The following is a 6,000-nucleotide window of genomic DNA, read 5'->3' on the forward strand; positions in this document are numbered from 1 at the left end:
AAAGTTATCCTTTTATCATTTATTTATGATATCATAGTATAGTAATTAGAAGACACAGCTTGCTTAATTTCGATTCTCTCTTTCATGTTGGGCATTCAAATTTGTCTGAATTCTGTGAATGTCCCAAGCATTTTAAAAAAACAAAACATGTAGTCTTTATTTAACCAGTGTAAAGCCTTCTATTTATATTAGTTCAGTGTTAATCATGTGCTTTATTTTTTCCACCTAGGGTTATTTTTTTTTTAACATCTTTATTGGAGTATAATTGCTTCAAAAGGGTGTGTTAGTTTCTGCTTTATAACAAAGTGAATCCGCTATACATATACATATATCACCATATTTCCTCCCTCTTGCATCTCCCTCCCACCCTCCTTATCCCACCCCTCTAGGTGGTCACAAAGAACTGAGCTGATCTCCCTGTGCTATGCGGCTGCTTCCCACTAGCTATCTATTTTACATTTGGTAGTATACATAAGTACCTGCCACTCGCTCACTTTGTCCCAGCTTACACTTCCCCCTCCCTGTATCCTCAAGTCCATTCTCTACATCTGTGTCTTTATTCCTTTCCTGCCCCCAGGTTCTTCAGAATCATTCTTTTTTTTTTTAAGATTCCATATATATGTGTTAGCATATGGTATTTGCTTTTCTCTTTTGGACTTCCTTCACTCTGTATGACAGACCCTAGGTCGATCCACCTCACAAAAAATAATTTCATTTCTTTTTATGGCTGAGTAATATTCCATTGTACATATGTGCCACATCTTCTTTATCCATTCATCTGTTGATGGACACATAGGTTTCTTCCATATCCTGGCTATTGTGAATAGAGCTGCATTGAACATTGTGCTATATGACTGTTTTTGAATTATGGATTTCTCTGGGTATATACACAGTAGTGGGATTGTTGGGTCATATGGTAGTTCTATTTTTAGTTTTTTAAGAAACCTCCATAATGTTCTCCATAGCAGATGTATCAATTTACATTCCCACCAACAGTGCAAGAAGGTTCTCTTTTCTCCACACCCTCTTCAGCATTTATTGTTTGTAGATTTTTTGATGATGGCCATTCTGACTGGTGTGAGGTGATAGTAATTGTAGTTTTGATTTGCATTTCTATAATGATTAATGATGTTCATCATCCTTTCATGTGTTTATTGGCCATTGGTATGTCTTCTTTGGAAAAATGTCTGTTTAGGTTTTCTGCCCATTTATGGATTGGGTTGTTTGTTTTCTTAATATTGAGCTGTATGAGCTACTTGTAAATTTTGGAGAATAATCCTTTGTCAGTTGCTTCATTCGCAAATATTTTCTCCCATTCTGAGTGTTATCTTTTCGTCTTGTTCCTGGTTTCCTTTGCAGTGCAAAAGCTTTTAAGTTTCATTATGTCCCATTTGTTTATTTTTGTTTTTATTTCCATTTTTCTAGGAGATGGGTCAAAAAGGAACTTGCTGTGATTTATATCATAGAGTGTTCTGCCTATGTTTTCCTCTAAGAGTTTTATACTGTCTGGCCTTACATTTGGGTCTTTAATCCACTTTGAGTTTATTTTTGTGTATAGTGTTAGGGAGTGTTCTAATTTCATTCTTTTATAGGTAGCTGTCCAGTTTTCCCAGCACCACTTATTGAAGAGGCTGTCTTTTCTCCACTGTACATTCTTGCCTCCTTTATCAAAAATAAGGTGATGATATGTGTGTGGGTTTATCTCTGGGCTTTCTATCCTGTTCCGTTGATCTATATTTCTGTTTTTGTGCCAGAGCTATGTCTTGATTACTGTAGCTTTGTAGTATAGTCTGAAGTCTGGGAGCGTGATTCCTCCAGGTCCGTGTTTGTTTCTCAAGATTGTTCCAGCTATTCGAGGTCTTTTTTGTTTCAATACAAATTGTGCAATTTTTTGTTCTAGTTCTGTGAAAAATGCCAGTGCTAGTTTGATAGGGATTGCATTGAATCTGTAGATTGCTTTGGGTAGTAGAGTCATTTTCACAATGTTGATTCCTCCAGTCCAAGAAGATGCTATATGTCTCCATCTGTTGGTATCATCTTTAATTTCTTTCATCAGTGTCTTATAGTTTTCTGCATACAGGTCTTTTGTGTCCTTAGGTAGATTTATTCCTAGGTATTTTATTCTTTTTGTTGCAATGGTAAATGGGAGTGTTTCCTTAATTTCTCTTTCAAATTTTTCATCATGCAAGAGATTTCTGTGCATTAATTTTGTATCCAGATACTTTATCAAATTCATTGATTAGTTCTAGTAGTTTTCTGGTAGTGTCTTCATGATTCTCTTAGTATCATGTCATCTGCAAACAATGACAACTTTACTTCTTTTCCGATTTGGATTCCTTTTTTTTCTTTTTCTTCTCTAATCGCTGTGGCTAAAACTGCCAAAACTATGTTGAATAATGGTGTTGAATGTTGACAACCTTGTCCTGTTCCCAATCTTAGTGCAAATGGTTTCAGTTTTTCACCATTGAGAATGATGTTAGCTGTGGGTTTGTCATATATGGCCTTTATTATGTTGAGGTAAGCTCACTCTATGCCTGCTTTCTAGAGGGTTTTTATCATAAATGGGTGTTGAATTTTGTGGAAAGCTTTTTCTGCATCTATTGAGATGATCATATGCTTTTTCTCCTTAATTTGTTAATATGGTGTATCACATTGATTGATTTGCTTATATTGAAGAATCCTAGCATTCCTGGGATAAACCCCACTTGATCATGGTGTATGATCCTTTTAATGTGCTGCTGGATTCTGTTTGCTAGTATTTTGTTGAGGATTTTTGCATCTATGTTCATCAGTGATATTGGCCTGTAGTTTTCTTTCTTTGTGACGTCTTTGATTGTGGTATCAGGGTGATGGTGACCTCAGGGAATGAGTTTGGGAGTGTTCTTCCCTCTGCTTTATTTTGTAAGAGTTTGAGAAGGATAGGTATTAGCTCTTCTCTAAATGTTTGATAGAACTCACCTGTGAAGACGTCTTGTCCCTGGGCTTTTGTTTGTTGGAAGATTTTTAATCACACTTTCAATTTCAGTGCTTCTGATTGGTCTGTTTATATTTTCTGTTGCTTCCTGGTTCAGTCTCAGAAGGTTGTGCTTTTCTAAGAATTTGCCCATTTCTTCCAGCTTGTCCATTTTAGTGGCATATATTTGCTTGTAGTTATCTCTCATGATCCTTTATGTTTTGGTAGTGTCAGTTGTTACTTCTACTTTTTCATTTCTAATTCTATTGATTTGAGTCTTCTCCCTTTTTTTCTTGATAAGTCTGGCAAATGATTTATCAATTTTGTTTATCTTCTCAAAGAACTAGCTTTTAGGGGCTTCCCTGGTGGAGCAGTGGTTGAGAGTCCACCTGCAGATGCAGGGGACACGGGTTTGTGCCCCAGTCTGGGAAGATCCCACATGCCGCAGAGCAGCTGGGCCCGTGAGCCATGGCAGCTGAGCCTGCGCGTCTGGAGCCTGTGCCCTGCAACAGGAGAGGCCACAACAATGAGAGGCCCGTGTACTGCAAAAAAAAAAAAAAAAAAAAAAAAAAAAAAAAAAAAAGAACCAGCTTTTAGTTTTATGGATGTTTGCTATTGTTTCCTTCATTTCTTTTTCATTTATTTCTGATCTGATCTTTATGATTTCTTTCCTGCTGCTAACTTTGGGGTTGTTTTGTTCTTTCTCTAATTGATTTAAGTGTAAGGTTAGGCTGTTTATTTGAGATGTTTCTTGTTTCTTGATGTAGGGTTGTATTGCTATAAACTTCCCTCTTAGAACTGCTTTTGCTGCATCCTATAGGTTTTGGGTCATCGTGTTTTCATTCTTATTTGTTTCTAGGTATTTTTTGATTTCCTCTTTGATTTCTTCAGTGTTATCTTGGTTATTTAGCACTGTATTGTTTAGCCTCCATGTGCTTTTGTCTATTACAGATTTTTTCCCTGTAATTGATATCTAGTCTCATAGCATTGGGCTTGGAAATGATATGATGTCAATTTTCTTAAATTTTCCAAGGCTTGATTTGTGACCCACGATGTGATCTATCCTGGAGAATGTACCATGATCACTTGAGAAGAAATTGTATTCTGTTGTTTTTGGATGGAATATCCCATAAATATCAGTTAAGTCCATCTTGTTTAATGTGTCATTTAAAGCTTGTGTTTCCTTGTTTATTTTCATTTTGGATGATCTGTCCCTTGGTGAAAGTGGGGAGTTAAAATCCCCTACTATGATTGTGTTACTGTCAGTCTCCCCTTTTATGGATGTTAGCCTTTGCCTTATGTATTGAGGTGCTCCTATGTTGGGTGCATAAATATTTACCATTGTTATATCTTCTTCTTGGATTGATCCATTGATCATTATGTGGTGTCCTTCTTTGACTCTTGTAATAGTCTTTATTTTAAAGTCTATTTTGTCTGATATGAGAATTGTTACTCCAGCTTTCTTTTTATTTCCATTTGCATGGAATTTCTTTTTCCATCCCCTCACTTTCAATCTGTATGTGTCCCTAGGTCTGAAGTTGGTCTCTTGCAGACGGCATATATACGGGAGGTCTTGTTTTTGTATCTATTCAGCCAGTCTCTGTCTTTTGGTTGGGGCATTTAATCCATTTACATTTAAGGTAGTTATCAATATTTATGTTCCTATTACCGTTTTCTTAATTGTTTTTTGTTTGTTATTGTAGGTCTTTTCCTTCTCTTGTGTTTCCCGCCTAGAGAAGTTCCTTTAGCATTTCTTGTAAAGCTGGTTTTGTGGTGCTGAATTCCCTTAGCTTTTGCTTGACTGTAAAAGTTTTAATTTCTCCAACTAATCTGAATGAGATCCTTGCTGGGTAAAGCAATCTTGGTTGTAGGTTTTTCCCTTTCATCACTTTAAATATGTTCTGCCACTCCTTTCTGGCTTGCAGAGTTTCTGCTGATAGATTATCTGTTAACCTTATGGGGATTCCCTTGTATGTTCTTTGTTGTTTTTCTCTTGCTGCTTTTAATAATTTTTTTTGTATTTAATTTTTGATAATTTGATTAATATGTGTCTTGGCATGTTTCTCCTTGGATTTATCCTATTTGTGACTCTCTGTGATTCTTGGACTTGATTGAATATTTCCTTTCCCATGTTAGGGAAATTTTGGACTATAACCTCTTCAAATATTTTCTCAATCCCTTTCTTTTTTTCTCCTTCTTCTGGGACTTCTATAATTTGAATGTTGGTGTGTTTAATGTTGTCCCAGAAGTCTCTGAGTCTGTCCTCAGTTCTCTTCATTCTTTTTTCTTTATTCTGCTCTGCAGTAGTTATTTCCACTATTTCATCTTCCAGGTCACTTATCCGTTCTTCTGCCTCAGTTATTCTTCTATTGATTCCTTCTAGAGAATTTTTAATTTCATTTATTGTGTTGTTCACCATTGCCTGTTTGCTCTTTAGTTCTTCTAGGTCCTTGTTAAACATTTCTTGTATTTTCTCCATTCTATTTCCAAGATTTTCAATCATTTTTACTATTATTACTCTGAATTCCTTTTCAGGTAGACTGCCTATTTTCTCTTCATTTGTTGCGTCTGGTGGGTTTTTATCTTGCTCCTTCATCTGCTGTGTGTTCCTCTGTCTTCTCATTTTGCTTAACTTACTGTGTTTGGGGTCTTCTTTTCGCAGGCTGCAGGTTTCTTAGTTCCCATTGTTTTTGGTGCCTGCCCCCAGTGGCTAAGGTTGGTTCAGTGAGTTGTGTAGGCTTCCTGATGGAGGGGACTGGTGCCTGTGTTCTGGTTGATGAGGCTGGATCTTGTCTTTCTGGTGGGGAGGACCACATCTGCTGGTGTGTTTTGGGGTGTCTGTGACCTTATTATGATTTTAGGCAGCCTGTCTGCTAAAGGGTGGGGTTGTGTTCCTGTCTTGTAGTTGTTTGGCATATGTTGTCCAAAACTGTAGCTTGTTAGTCATTGAGTGGAGCTAGGTCTTACGTTGAGATGGAGATCTCTCGGAGAGCTTTTGCTGTTTGATATTACGTGGGACCGGGAAGTCTCTGGTGGACCAATGTCCA

Source organism: Tursiops truncatus, chromosome 1, assembly GCF_011762595.2.
Source record: "Tursiops truncatus isolate mTurTru1 chromosome 1, mTurTru1.mat.Y, whole genome shotgun sequence".
Lineage (NCBI taxonomy): Eukaryota > Metazoa > Chordata > Mammalia > Artiodactyla > Delphinidae > Tursiops > Tursiops truncatus.